The 16,192-nt window shown below is 43.3% G+C and overlaps 1 protein-coding gene across 1 annotated transcript in view; it reads right to left on the bottom strand.

The window, feature by feature from the left end:
- SHANK2 (SH3 and multiple ankyrin repeat domains 2) overlaps nucleotides 1-3,281 on the bottom strand; it is a 582,141-nt gene extending 578,860 nt beyond the window's left edge. Inside the window, exon 1 of the mRNA XM_056527699.1 lies at nucleotides 2,888-3,281. The gene's annotated coding sequence lies outside the window, so the exon portion shown is untranslated. The remainder of the gene's footprint in view (nucleotides 1-2,887) is intronic.
- Nucleotides 3,282-16,192: the final 12,911 nt, after the last annotated feature.

Here is a 16,192-nt window from a genome sequence, read left to right as displayed (position 1 = left end):
CCAATGATGGACCCTACAGTGCGCCTCCAGTTGTGCCCGCTTGTAGTGGCAATCGGTGCGGTGTACTCGCACACATCTTGGCCGCTCCCCCTTCTCCCTGAGCTAGGCCGAGAGCAGCCGCAATGTGCGTACATTGAGCATGTGGACCCAATGGAAAAAGTATCTTAAAGAGGCACTCCGGTGAAAAACTTTTTTTTTTTTTAAATAAACTGGTGCCAGAAAGTTAAACAGATTTGTAAATTACTTCTATTAAAAAAAAATCTTAATCCTTCCTGTACTTCTTAGCTGCTGAATACTACTGTGGAAATTATTTTCTTTTTGGAACACCGAGCTCTCTGCTGACATCATGAGCACAGTGCTCCCTGCTGACATCTCTGTCCATTTTAGGAACTGTCCAGGGTAAAAGGAAATCCCCCTAGCAAACATATGCTGTTCTGGACAGTTCCTAAAATGGACAGAGATGTCAGCAGAGAGCATTGCGCTCATGATGTCAGCAGAGAGCAATGTGTTTCAAAAAGAAAAGAATTTCCTCTGTAGTATTCAGCAGCTAATAAGTACTGGAAGGATTAAGATTTTTTATTAGAAGTAATTTACAAATCTGTTTAACTTTCTGGCACCAGTTGATTTAAAAACAAAAGTTTTTCACCGGAGTACCCCTTTAAATGATACAGCCTGGTTCACACGGCGGAAAACCAGTGAACGCCTGCACGGGCGGACATTACGCACATTTGAAAGATCCGGCGGGTGCAAAGACCGCATGGAAATGCGCCGTCTCATAGACGGAAGTGCATTACCATTCTTTACCAAGTGCTGTGCCCCCTCATTGTAAGGCAGTGTTTCCCAACCAGGGTGCCTCCAGCTGTTGCAAAACGACAACTCTGCATGCAACAGCTGGAGGCACCTTGGTTGGGAAACACTGTTGTAAGGATTGGGTACTGATCAAAGAAATCGCTGCAGGGGTGGTCATACCATATGTGCAACCTATGCATCTACAGGGAGCTTGAAATGTAAAGAGGGGCTCTGCCTCCCTAAAAGCAACTCCATTCTGTTTAGTAGATTCGCCGATTAATTTTGTAGCTCACAACTACTAGTGAATTGTTAAAGAAACATAAGGAGTTATTAAAAAGCCAGGGGCCCATAATTTGTTCTTGCACAGTGGGCCCTATTCGGCCCCTTTAAAGAGGTTATCTAAGAATAGAAAGGCAAAACTAATTTAAAAAGAAAAAAACAGCACCACCCATGTCCTTAGGTTGTGTGTGGTATTGCAGTTCAGTTCCATTAAAGTAAATGGAGCCAAGTTGTAATACCACACACAACCAGGTGTGGTGCTGTTTTTGGAAGTAATTAGCTGTTTTCTATGCACTTTAAACAGCATCACCCTTGTCCTCAGGTTGTGTGTGGTATCGCAGCCTAAAGGGGTTATCCAAGATTAGAAAACACCATATTTATTAATAAAAAAAAATAAAAATAAAACACCCCCTGTCCTCAGGTTATGTGTGGTATTGCAGCTCAGTTTCACTGAAGTGAATGGAGGCAAATTGTAATACCTCACACAATCTGGAAACAGACGTGGTGATGTATTTTGGAAGAAATTGCCTCTGTTTTTCTAATCCTGGATAACCCCTTTAAAACTGCGCCATGTCTGTCCTCAGGTTGTGTGTGGTATTGCAGCCTAAAGGGGTTTTCCAAGATTAGAAAGACAGAGCATATTTCTTCGAAAATAAATAAATTATTATCATCATTATTATTATTAATAATAATAATAATTAATTATTATTATTATTTATTTATAATAATAAACAGCACCACCCCCTGTCCTCAGGTTGTGTTTTATATTGCATCTCAGTTCAGTTGAAGTAAATAGAGCCAAGTTTTAGTACCATGCACAACCTGAGGACAGATGTGGCACTGTTTTTGGAAGTAATTAGCTCTCTATCCCGGATATCCTTTATGTTAATCTATTACCAGAACTCCTACCTATAGATCACCAGTTCTCTAGAGCAGTGGTCTCCAAACTGTAGCCCTCCAGATGTTGCAAAACTGCAACTCCCAGCATGCCCGGACAGCCAGCGGCTGTCCGGGCATGCTGGAAGTTGTAGTTTTGCAACATCTGGAGGGTCACAGTTTGGAGCCCACTGCTTTAGGATATTCCAGGAGCCACATACTGTATAATGCTATTGGCCAATGTACCTGGTATAAGATGTTGTTGATGCAAGGAACTCCTCAGAAGGAAATGCATGCATCTAAAAACTCTCGGGAGCCGAAGCTCTCTCGTCTTGGCTGACTGGTTCCAGGACATGCAAACAGAGCATGCTGGGAGTTGTAGTTTTACAACATCTGGAGGGCCACAGTTTGGAGACCACTGCTCTAGGATAATTCAGGAGCCACATACTGTATAATGCTATTGCCCAATGTACCTGGTATAAGATGTTGTTGATGCGCTGAGATACTCAGAAGGAAATGCATGCATCTTAAAACTCTCGGGAACCGAATCTCTCTCGTCTGCACTGACAGTTCCCAGGACATGCAGAGAGAAAAGCCATATAAGAAAGGTCCCAGACAATGACGGCAGACCACAGAGCTTCCATTTAGTAAGACGAGAACTCTTAGCATTGTCTCCGTACGTAACCAGATAGCCATGTATTGTATCTCAAGGTGCACCCAGGAAAAGCTCGGTCTACCGCATCGGGCACCACAGAATAATTAGGTCTCTGCCTGGATCCAGAACTACAATACTCAGTTTATAAGTCAGTGACCTAGATTAAAACAAAGTGTGCATCCTCCTAACAATCCCCCCCCCCAGGGGACACACTTTCTATTCTAAGGCATGTTCTCCAGCAAAATTAAGACACAATGAAGATGATGAGGATGGTCAACGACCACGTACCTGTGTCCAGAACGACTGGGCATTCATCAGAAAATGACAAGTTTACCGGGGCCAAGGGTCAAGAAGAAAGGTCCATGTCCTGGGTCACAGGTCCAAATGGAGGGTCCAGAATTAGGTTGTCCTCAGCAGGAAGAAGAGAGAAGACGTAGATGTCCGTCTTTGGATAACCCCCCCTGGACTAGAAGGTGCCCTTAATTTTTTTTTAAAATAAATAAAAAGTGGACAATCCAGGCAAGAAGGAAATACAGATCTCCAGGTTCTAAGAAGTTGCCTGTCCTCGTAGTATACAGGATCCTTCTCGAGGCTGATCGCTCCCGATGAAACAGTTCCAGCAAGTGGAATCCGAGAGGGAGACCTGAGGAGGGAGGGAGATAATGGGAAGAGGAGGAGGAGGAGGAGAAGGATAGGAGAGGAGGGACTGTGTGGAGGCATCTCTCTGCTCTACCAATTCACCTGGAATATAGTAAGAAGGACGAGCCCGTCGCCACTTCCATTCACTTTTTTTATGTCCTATTGTCGTTTTAATAATGTAGTCGTCTTAAGCAAACTCCTGCTTGTTAGTTGCCATGGAACTGCACGTCCTGGGAAAGAATGTTTCGAGCCCCGCAGCAAGTGGAGTGCGACAGATCGCTTACTTCATGGGAAACCCATCGTGACTCTTTCAAGGGATTGTCCAGTTTAGAAAACCCATTTCTACCGACCTTTATTATGGAATTATGAGATATAACAAGTGTTCAGAATCAGGATTCTCGACTCTTGAGGAGGAGAGCAGATACAGAGAACATTTGAAAGTTCTGTCCTGCATTGTACAGACAAGCTTTGATGTGAAAAAGGGGTACTCCGGTGGATAATAAATGTTTTCAAATCAACTGGTGCCAGAAAGATTTACAGATTTGTAAATTACTTCTATTCAAAAATCTTAATCCTTCCAGTACTTATCAGATACTGTATGCTCCCGAAGAAGTTGTGTAGGTCTTTCCAGTGTGAACACAGTGCTCTCTGCTGACACCTCTGTCTGTGTCAGGAACTGTCCAGAGTAGGAGCAAATCCCCATAGCAAACCTTTTCTGCTCTGGACAGTTCCTGACACGGACAGAGGTGTCAGCAGAGAGCACTGTGGTCAGATTGGAAAAAACTACAGAACTTCCTCTGGAGCAAACAGTAGCTGATATGTACTGGAAGGATTAAGCTTTTTAAATAAAGTTATTTACAAATCTGGTTAACTTTCTGGCACCAGTTCATTCAAAAAAAAAAAAATTTCTACCGGAGTACCCCTTTAAGTTAACCCTGTGGTGGTGCTGCAAGGAAACTGATCGCTCACTGCCCAGATTAACCATAGATCACAGCTGATGGCTGAAGGTCACAGCTTTATAGTCAAGAATGGGCTCTATACATTAGATGCAAATTACATAAGATACACGTTACATGTGTATAGTCCCAGCAAGATCTGCCACCAATCTGTACAGAAAAAGTACAACAGTTCCCAGTTGTGACTATGACTTACAGTTCTTAGACCCGAAACGCGTCAGCTGCTTTCCAGCTCTGTCTAGGATGTTTTTGAATATCAGTTAAAAAGTGTGATTTTAAATGCATACTGTACTTTGTTCAATGTTCTATAACTATGACTACTGGTGCTTAGACACAATACGTCAGCTGCTCTGCTCTGTCTTATATTTTTTGGATTTTAATAAAGAATTAAGATTTTGAGTGCACATTTTGTTGCTGAATATCAAATTTGTTTTAAAGTTCATTTGACTAAGTTTGACTAAGAATCCGGGTTCTTTGATCCAAAATGCATCTGCAGATTTTCTGCTCTTTCTTGCATTTTTTTAAAGGTTTGTTATCAATTAAAAAACTACAGTGATTTATGCACATTTTGTTACTGGACAACGTGTCTGTTTAAAGTTCCCAGATGTGACTAAACTTATGACTAAAAGTTTTTAGACTTAAACGCGTCAGTTGCTTTCCTGCTCTGCCTTGGATGTTTTTGGATATCGATAAAGAAGTACAATTGAGTGCACATTTTGTTGCTGGACATCCTGTTTATTTAAAGTTACCAATTGTGACTATGACTAAGGGTTCTTAGAACCAAAACGTGTCAACTGTTTCCCTACTCTATCTTAGAAGTTTTTTAACATCAGATATCAATAAATAAGTACAATTTTACGTGCACATTTTGTTGCCGGACATCATGTTTGTTCAAAGTTCCCAGAGGTAACTATGACTAAAGGTTCTTAGACCCGAAACACGTCAGCTGCTTTCCTATTTTAAGTGCATATTTGTTTAAAGTTCCCAGATGCGACTATGACTAAGGGTTCTTAGACCCGAAACTTGTAAGATGCTTTCTTAACTCTTTCTTGTATGTTATTGGACATTGAATATCAATACAGAAGTACGATTTTAAGTGTACATTTTGTTGCTAGACATCATGTTTGTTCAAAGACCCCAGATCTGACTATGATTAAGGTCCTTAGGCCCAAAACTCATCAGGTTCTTTGCTGCTTTGTTTAGGATGTACGTTCCTGGCAGATATCAATAAAAAAAAGTACGATTTTGAGTGCACATTTTGTTGCTGGACATCGTATGTGTTCAAATCTCCCAGATGTCTCTCCTCGAGGAGTAAAATGGCCGTACGTGTAAGATTTTACCTATGTCTGTGGCCACCAACTGGGTGGCACTTTTGAACTTGCACCCACTACAGGAAGGGGCCATCATATGGGAATTTTGCGCAGTATGAACTAAGACTTAAGAGTCCTTGATGGTAGTTGCTGTCATATTTGACGGGGGGGGGGGGGGGGGGGGGAATGCAGCAAGCGGAGTTATTATTACTGTCAAAACAAGGGACACCATAACAGTACCTGACAGACCCCATTAATAAGTCATTGGGTTCTGTCGGGCACAGTTGGCGGCCATCATCCAACTGGTCCAGCACTGCAGACATAGCTTCTTTTGGGACGAACTGACGAGTATTTCCTAACCAGGTTGCCTCTAGCTGTTGCTAAACTACAACTCCCAGCATGCCCGGACAGCCTTTGGCTGTCCGGGCATGCTGGGAGTTGTAGTTTTGCAACAGCTGGAGTTACCCGGTTGGGAAACGCTGCCATAAGTAATAATCTTTAGACGCAATAAGACACTGGTTTCTCGAATGAATAAGATGGGGCGATTAGAAGTCAGATATTGTAAGTGTCCTTGTGTAGTATAGACGGGTTTCCTCTATAATCAATAGGACCTTATTCAGCACTGCGGGAGATGTAAAAAAAAAAAAAAAAAACTAACACAAACAAAAAGCTGCCACACTGACATTTGTTTAGTTTTTTTTTATAATTTTTTTTTATTTTTTGCAATACCGTACATTTATCCCCATACTGTCACTCCATACATCTGTATAGGATGTAACGCCGTGTGCAGGAGCGGTTGCCAAGCAGCATAGACTTTAAAGGGAATATCCAGAGAAGGGAAAAATCTATGAAATTATTCATTAGGGAATCTTTCTGACTCCATAATGGATGTTTTTTAATTTTTTTTATTTTATTTTGCTAAAATGTGTTTGGCCTGTTACTTAGCAACAATGGGCACCACTAGTAGGTGACCCCTACAGATGTGCACTCTTCAGTGGAGATCTAAATGTGTCACTCATACTTCATACCCTTCAAGAATACCGATTCTGGCGCTAAAGTATTAAAGGGGTACTCCCGTGGAAAACATTTTTATTTTTATTTTTTTAAATCAACTGGTGCCAGAAAGTTAAACAGATTTGTAAATTATAGAGAATATGTGTGCAGCTCACAACCAAGTATTCGAGGTCAATGTGGCTAAAAGATCGATCCCCACCGATCCAAAATAATTATAAATTTTAAATAAATTTCAACCACACCTCAAGAATACCACCACCCTGCCGGGTACACAATGAAAAAATACTGGAAACAGATAGTTTGAAAAAAATATAGAGAATTTCTTAAAATACAATTTAAAATGGATGGAAAAGACCTGTTAACATATAAAACATCAGAGCAATATTGAATCAATAGTGAATTTTGCTGCCATTGGGCCCTAATGGCAGAATTAAAGTGAATATCAATGAGCAACTACCGACTATAAATATGGCAGCAAAACTGTGTATCAGTAAATACCAATGGTCCGGAATGGGCTGTCAATCCGGAAATTGGAGTAGTAGATGGAAAGTCAGTCTTTAAACTAGTTTACACTGTGCTGCCCATAGTCTATAATCAGATGGATAGTTTGTTCTCACCGTACCAGCTGGTCCCGTACTGCGATGGGCCGAGGTGGCTGTGATGTTACCGGCGGTGAAAGAGCAGGGTATCTTTACAAGCCTGTACAAATAAAGGGCTCTGGCAGGAGACTCCTCTGCGAGCGGTCCGTGGTGTCCGCAAACACCCATTCAGGTGTCGGACCCTCACTCAGTTGTTTTTGGCTGGATGTTGGTGGTGGAGGCAGCGGGCTTGCTGTACGCTTGGTAGGTGGAACTTTGTTGATTCATGCAGCAGGTGTGATAGGTTGTTGTGTTCCATTGTTTTGTGCCGGCTTCAATATAGGTAGATAATGACCTAGATGCGTTTCAGGGTGATAGAGGAGGTGACTTGCCTACTGAGGAAGGGGTTGGTTCGCGCACCCTGAAACGCGTCTCGTCTGAACGTACCCCTAGCCTTGGAATATTAGCACATTTCTCCTCAAATGTGCAGCTGAAATAGCGCAGCACATCCTTCAGGATACAGTCACACGTGCATATTTTGCTGCTAATTTTCTGCTGCTTATTTGATCATCGACTACAGAATGTCCGCCTGGAGAAATTCTGGATAGATAGACTGATCTAGAACATGTGCTAGGACTGCACGGACATGCGCTGTCACCCTTGAAGACAGTGCATATCCAAGTGGATCTGCCATAAGAACTCGCACCAGCAGTGCAGCAGAATCCAATTAAAACAATGGGAGGCTGCTACTTTGTAATTCCCAAATAGTAATTTCTGAGTGGAATCCTGCTTGGAAAGTCCGTAGTGTTAGGCTAGGTTCACACTGCGAAATCTCCGGGCAGAAAATTTCCACCCGGAGATTCCGAATGCGGCCAGCGCCCACTGAGTCAGTTGGCGCTAGGACCGGGCGGACACTGCAGTCTCCAATAGACTGCAATGTGTTATGCGGGTATTTCGGCCTGAAGAATGAGCAACGCCATTCTTCATGCGGAAATTTTCAAGCGGATTTTCCGTTCACAAATTCCGCTTCACAAATTCCGAAGTGTAAATTTGTGAACTGAAACCCATTCACTATACAGTACATTTTAGTAAACGGAATTTCTGCCTGCAATTTCAAAGCGGAATTGCATTCGGAAATTCCGTAGTGTGAACCTAGCCTTAGGGTACGTTCAGACAAGCGGATCCACAGCGTATTTTACACTGCGGATCCGCCGCCAAAGGACTCCTAGTTGGTGCCTTAGATGTGTCTGCTCAGAGCAGCAATACGCCTCTACAAGCAGACACACTGCGATGTGCAAGTTGCCGCACGCATGCGCAGTATACTAGCGCATTGGGACTGCTCTCGGCCTAGCTCAGGGAGCAGGGGGAGCGGCCGCGATGTGTGCGAGTACACCGTGCATGCGCGGCGTAGTGCCACTCTGAGCAGGCACATCTGAGGCACCCTGTAGAGGGTCCTTCGGCGGCAGATCGGCAGCATAAAATACGCTGTGGATCCGCTCATCTGAACGTAGCCCATGGGTGCATTCACACTACAAAATTCCTGCAGAATTCTGCTGTGAACTTTAACATCAGTGTGAATGGGTCCGTTCACACTGAGCAATTTCATCGGCGGACAGTTCCGCCGCTGAAATTGTTTTGCACATAGAATGTACATTTCTTTGAGCGGAATTCCCCGAGCTCTGCATAGCCATCAACGGTGACAACGCAGTGTCGCGACGTCCTACCTCGGCGGCTAACAGGCTAAATCTCCACTCGCTAAATTCCGCGAGCGGAGATTCAGCAAAATTTACAGTGTGAAAGCACCCTAAGGGTAGGGGCACACTTGATGCTTTTTGCTGCGTATTGGCTGTGGAGGATTTTCAATGGGTAGCAAAATCAGTTGCAGAAAATATGCAGCAAAATACGGCAAGTGTGACCCTACCCTTAATGTGCCCTTACCAGCATTAATTCAGCTGCAGAAAATACATGACCAAATACGCAGCAAAATACACATGTGTGAACGCTTCCAGTCTGCACAATTTGGCGTGACTTTGCTGCTGCTGAAATGCTGCAGATAAATGTGCAGCAATCCTGCATCTTGTAAGGGTCTGTACACCCTACGGAATATCTATACGGATACATTTCAGGCGGAAATTCAGTGAATCGCCGCTATGACCGCGTGGATCTGCACCATCCCAATTAAATAAACAAGTTCATTCTTTCGGCAGAGTCCAGAATTGGAGTTTACATGGCAGAATTTTCTGCCACGGAAACTCAGCAGTGTGCACGATGTAGCAGAATCCAGTTGGAAACAACAGGACGCTGCTGCACCAGAATTTCTTCGCTCGGAAATTCCATAGTTTGCATGGTCCCTAAGGGTCTATTCACGCAGCAGAATCGCTTGCGGAATTCTGCCTCAAATTCTCAAATTAAAGCCCATAGACTTCTATGGGATTCCGCACTCCCATTCACACTTCTGAATGGGAGTGCGGAATCCCATAGTAGTCTATGGGCTTTAATTTGAGGCAGAATTCTTATAGTGGAAATTCTGCTGTGTGAATAGACCCTAAGGCTAGGTTCACACTACAGAATTTTAGCCTGCAATTCCGCTTTGAAATTGCAGGCAGAAATTTTGCTGACTAAAAATGTACATGCGAGTCAATGGATTTTCCGTGCACCCATTCACTCTTCGGAATTTTTGAAGCAGAATTTTCGCTTTCAAATTACCGCCTGAAGAATGGTGGTACTCTTTCTTCAGGCGGATTTTCCCTGCTGAATCCCATTGACTTTGATGGGACTCCCATTTGAAGGTGGATTTTTACCCAATGGGGAATGGAGGCAGATTGCAGGCGGAATTTCCGTACGGAGTTTATTCAGAATTTTGTCCTGGTCATGTGACCTAAAGGGACCGAACTTTGGTCCTTAGTGAACTCCTACTGTTTTCTGCTTCAAATTTCCGTTTTGAATTGGCGGTGGAAAATCCGTCCGGAATAGTTGCGAAATACTCGGAAATGACAAAATTCAGCCTGCAACAGAAAATAGGCTTTGGAGGTGGAAATTACTCTACCAAACTTTTGCAAGAAGACAGGTGGAATTTCAGTAGTGTGAACCTGGCCTAACACTACCCCTACTCCATGAACATCACCTCTGTACAAATCTACGACCCAACAACCTTTATGATAAATTGATGGTAAAACCCTGAACACAGACGCATTTGCACTTTGCCAGGGTCACCGCTGCTGTGTGTGGTGCCTACGGGTTACATGCCAAACAGCCTGCACATAGCTGACTGCCCGTCAGGACTGAGCACTCCATTCTTCCTGGCATGTAAATTTCAGTCTGGGTTTGACAGCGGGTGATATGGAGGTCAGTCCTGTGACGGACGACTCTTGTTGCACAGGTCAGTCAGCGTGTGATTTGACTATTACACACCACTTAGCATATAATACAGTATGTCAGACAGCTAATATTATGTTCTAACTCGTGCATTTTGCTTGTGTCCTCGTCTCCGCGCAGTCAACACAGTCCAGATGCCGATCCTATCATTGCGAGCGCAGCCAATTAGGGGTTTCCTGAGAACCATTAATCTAGCGTGAACAATCCTGTTTTCCACACACCACCCACCCTTGTGCTGTTCGCTCGGTAGCTGAATCAGTGCAGAATTCACCCCCCGTGGCTGAGCGAAAAAACCTAAATGGGAAATCCCATCTCCTTGGCTGCGCTTAAAAAATTAATCATCATAATTAAGCTCCATGGAAGAGTCTAATTACCCTCTAGGTAAACACGTTACTTACCTGTGAAGTATAAAGACTATTGATTATTTTTCTTAATTGAACCCCTAAAGTTCAGGCCCTTTGTGGCAATTGTCATCATAAAGTCATTAACTTGTAATTGCGCGCTAAAGACCCAGCGAGCTAATGTTATATTCCACTTTTGTATTATATTTCTCCTTCTCTGCCGCGAAGTTATGAATAGAACTGCCTCCGTTTTTCCGTTCCTTTCTTCAGTAAGTCTGCACTGAGAACATAGGTTTATGAAGATCGTAGATGGGAGGGGTCTCTGGCAGCGGCTTTTGGTTTTTCTCTCCCCCCCCCCCCCTCCCCCTCTTGTGTGCATGAGGAATATCACTATTTCTGGCCATTATATAACTTTTACATATAATTTGTCACAATTTGTTCCCCCTACAGTCTCCATCCCCAATTTCCAGTTGTGCCCAAGCTAGTGAGTGGAGCTTTTGTCTCCCATGCATACACAAACATAAGAGGAGAACACACTCCCCTATATTCCTATAGCTCGCTTCCAGAAGCATCAGCAGCATGGAGAACATTATAGAGCAGTCCTGAGTAGTGAAAGCTGTGAATTTAGTATTGGGGTGTGATTCAGTACATATTATAAGACCTGTAGCCCCTCTCCAGCGCCGTTGGCTGTCCGGGCATGCTGGGAGCTGTAGTTTTGCAACAGCTGGAGGCACCCTAGTTGGGAAACAATGGTTTAAGTAGAGGACAGGAGCTTCTTTAGGGTCCTATACAGTACACACTGTGTCCCAAATGGAGCCACCCTTACTTGGTGTCCAAAGGAGCCGCTAACACTGGTACAGGTAAGGAGTAATACAGAACTTGTAGTTCCTCCCTGTACTGTAGGGGGCGCTACCAAACAGCCAGTCAGTGCAGGCACTTCAGTAATAGAGGTGATTTACCAGTAAATGCCCATTCTGATTGGTCGGTTCTTCCAGCCATTGACACGTTTTGTAGATCTGGACTGTCTGTAACATTGTATGTTGAGCCTGGTTTCAAGTTACAATGGTCCAGAAAAGACGATTGTATGTTGAAACTATTGTATGTTGAGGCCATTGTAAGTTGAGGGATCACTGTACATACATCGTAACTATGGGGTAGCCTCTAAATCCAAAATTGACTTGACCGCTAGCAGAATTGTGGTTTTATCGTCTCCTACACAGCAATATAAGCCACCCCGTATCCACATAATTCATAGAACACTGTAGATAAGGTATATGTGTGATCTGTGTCTATAAAAATCCCATAAAAGCGTTCATATATTGCATGTTATAGGAGGCTGCTGCCATGGCAACCCATCGGATATTTGTTTTCATTTTGACAATGGCAGTCAGGCTAATTAATACGGGATGTTGTATCTTACGCCTCCGTTGTTATAAATATTTAGTGGTAATAGGCAGAAACCTGGGGGCCTCCTCTGTGTAAAGAGAGCAAGCCACCCGTCTGTCTCCATGGGTAACACGAATATACTCAAATATCATGAAGCAGCCATACAGTGTGGCTCATGTGGGCTGTGTTTGCTTGTACACGTGTCATGGTACCATCACAATTTTGAGCCCAGACCGCCATGACAACTTCTTCTAGCCATGACTCGTCTCTGCAGAGTTTTGCTACCAATGCCTTTGCTGCCTTACTTTTTCAGCACAACCTGAATGCCCCTTGAACACTATGGAATATCCACCCAGAGAAATTCTGGGCAGAGATTCCGATGCAGCAGCCTCCCGTTCACTTCAATGTGATTCTGCTGCACTGTGCACACTGAGGGAGTTTCCACAGGGGAAAATTCGACCACTGGAATTCCAATTCCGGACTCGGAATCCGCTTGGAAATGCAACGCATTCCCACCAACAATTTAGTATGCCCCCCTGGATATAATAGTGCCACACACTGTGCCCCCTGGATATATTAGTGATACAAACTGTGCCCCCTGGATATAATAGTGCCGCACAATGTGCAACCAGGATGTAGTAGTGCCTTGGATATAATAGTGTCAAAAACTGTGCTCCCTGAATATAATAGTGCCACACATTGTGCCCCATGGATATAACAGGGCCACACGATGTGTACCTTGAATATGATAGTGCCACAAATTGTGAACCCTTGATATAATAGTGGCACACACTGTGCCCCCTGGATATATTAGTGATACAAACTGCACCCTCTGGATATAATAGTGCCACACATTGTGCCCCCTGTGTATATATAAGGGCCACACAATGTGTACCTTGAATATAATAGTGCCACAAATTGTGTCCACCCGGATAGTAGTGGAAAACACTGTGCCCCCTGGATATAAAAGTACCACAAACTGATGTAATAGTGCCACACACTGTAACCCTCGGATATAATAGTGCCACACACTGTACCCCTTGGATATAATAGTGCCACACACTGTAACCCTCGGATATAATAGTGCCACACACTGTACCCCTTGGATATAATAGTGCCACACACTGTAACCCTCAGATATAATAGTGCCACACACTGTACCCCTTGAATATAATAGTTCCAAACACTGTGTAACCAGGATGTAGTAGTGCTACAAAATGTGCCACCTGCATATAAAAGTGCCAGGTTACAGAATGTGAGAAATCCCTGCAGAAGCCGTCTGCCACTGTAACCATTGGGATGCAGACCATGACTAACATGAGGAGTGCAAACCTCAGATGGTTCCCTCTGCAGTCTGTATAGGCTGCAGCTATATATGTGTAGAAGAGAAAGGGTATTTTAATAAAGACCTATGGGAAAACTGTTGTGGCACCATAATAAGGTCAAAGCAAGAATAAAAGCAATGCCCCTTGCCAGTGCTGGTGACAATAATAAAATATCCAGCAGACAAGTAAATGTAACACTACATATTTTTTTTAGACAAAAAAGGCATAGACCCTAAAGAATACATTAGTTCATATATAGACCCGAGAGAAGATATAAGATCATAAATAAACATTAGACCAACATAGTAGAACAATAGTGAATTTAAATTATCCTTCCATACACATACATGGTAACGTCCTTTAAATGTGTATCAGCCCAGGTTATTGCTGAATTGAAAGATTCCCTGTCCTGAAAAGATCATGGGGGAGATTTATCAAAACCTGTCCAGAGAAAAAGTTGACCAGTTGTTCATAGCAACCAATCAGATCGCTTCTTTCATTTTTAACAAGGCCGCTGAAAAAATGAAAGAAGCGATCTGGTTGCTGGTCAGTGACTGGTCAACTGCATAAGTTTTGATAAATCTCCCCCTATGTGTTAAAACTGTCACAACTTTCTCTACTATACACTAGTATGGAAGGGGACTTCCTGATATTTAATCTTATATTTAATAAAATAAATAAATGAAGAAAAGAAAAGGACTCACCTGCCCCTGATCCCCTGCCGGTGCCAGTCTCCTCTACTGAGTGCTTCCTGCTCTCAACACATATGAAAGGTCTGCTCAGCCAATCACCAGCCATAGTGGTAACCCGCCTCAGTTGGTATTTCCTATACGTTGAGAGCATAGCAGGAAGTACTTGGCAGTGAATAGCAGCATAAGTGGGGGATCAGGTTTAGGTGAGTATTTAAGGTTCTTTTACACTTCACCCTGAGCCCTTTTGAATATAAAATTTTCTCTTCAGACACCAATTTTATCCCCATCCAGGTCTGCAGTTATTCGGAAGGAACGATTGAATGTGGCTTGTAATGTGGTGTTCTGGTTCTCAGCTGAACCCACTAAACTTCCTATTTTGCAAATGAGTTTGAATAAGACCTTCCAATATAAATGGCATGTCAGATGAACATTTCCTTGGTAATAATCACTGATGTCCTGATAATCTGGGTCGTTCAGGATTAATTCACCGTTTTGTCACAACCTGCCATTCGCTTTACGCACTTAATTCACCGATAGCTGGATGTTAATGAGAGTTTAAGAGCCGGAGGTGACTATGACAGTCACAGACCTGCTACGGCACACACTGCTGCGGACCAAGGACTGCCGGCTCGAGGACTCTCATATTCTTGGCCACTTCACAAACTAATTAACACTGATGATAATTAATGCTACGAGGATTCCGGGAAGCCATTCTTTACTGTCAACGCATCGAGGTGACACCATACCGCAAGTGGCGAAGACGTTTGATTCTTTGAATTAAGATATAGATCTTTGCACTTCAAAAGAGGCTGCCTCAGCTGGTGGGCAGAATGCAGATTTAGTGCCACGCAGGCTATTTACGTATTTGACTTGTGATGGAATTGTTTCACTGATGTAGGAGCGATGAATTTGACATTGTGTGTGATGTGTCATGAAGTCATGAGGTGGTAAGGCATATCTGTTATCTAATAATAATTAAAGGCATGTATCACCCATTTGAGCCATCTCTAAGATACTCGGACAGCTACAGGTTAGCTGCTAAATGGCTACTGTAACACAACTCCGCTGAAGTGACTGGCACTCAGGGGTGGACTGACAACACTCAGGGCCCCCGGACCAAAAAAAGCAAGGGCCCGCTGCGAAGCTCCACCACTGGTCATACTTCTGCCATGCCGCTATTCTACCCAAATCCCTCCACCACTCATACATACAAAATAAACAAAAATGTGTGTGTGTGTGTGTATGTATATATGTATATATATATATATATATATATATATATATATATATATATATATGGAAAACTTTATCGAAGGTAAACTAATTTTCCATAATACCAGTATACAAGGAGGAAATATTTACACAATAACTGGGTAATACCGCCATACTGTACTGAGTAAAACCACTATACAAAGACCAGTATACTATACAGGATCTGTATACCATATAAGTGATTATATACAGGACCATATGGCGGTAGATATCAGTTGTACACAGGATCTGTATACCATATAAGTGCTTACAGATACATCTAGGGACTCACAATTACCTCTTTTCTGATCAGCGGTGGCGTCCTCATTCCTTTTCTTCTCCCTCCGGATAAAACCGACTTGTCAATCTCTTAACATCTGCGGGACAAACATGTTAGACTCTGCATTTTTCCAGTCCCCTCCCCTCCTCTACATAATCTCCCCATCTATAGGCCCCTAACTGTTATAAAGCCCTCCTTTTTGGACGTGATGCTGGCACACACACACACACACACATACACACATACATACACACATACATACACACACACACACACACACACACACATACACATACATACACACACATATACATACACACACACACATTGGGGGAGACTTATCAAAACCTGTCCTATCGCGGCGGTCCCTGCGGCCATCAACGGCCGGGACCCGCGGCTAACACAGGACATGACCGATCGCGGTGATGCCCTGTATTAACTCTTCA

This window comes from Hyla sarda, chromosome 6 (genome assembly GCF_029499605.1).
Source record: "Hyla sarda isolate aHylSar1 chromosome 6, aHylSar1.hap1, whole genome shotgun sequence".
NCBI classification, from domain to species: domain Eukaryota; kingdom Metazoa; phylum Chordata; class Amphibia; order Anura; family Hylidae; genus Hyla; species Hyla sarda.
This window is presented reverse-complemented; position numbering and strand designations above follow the sequence as displayed.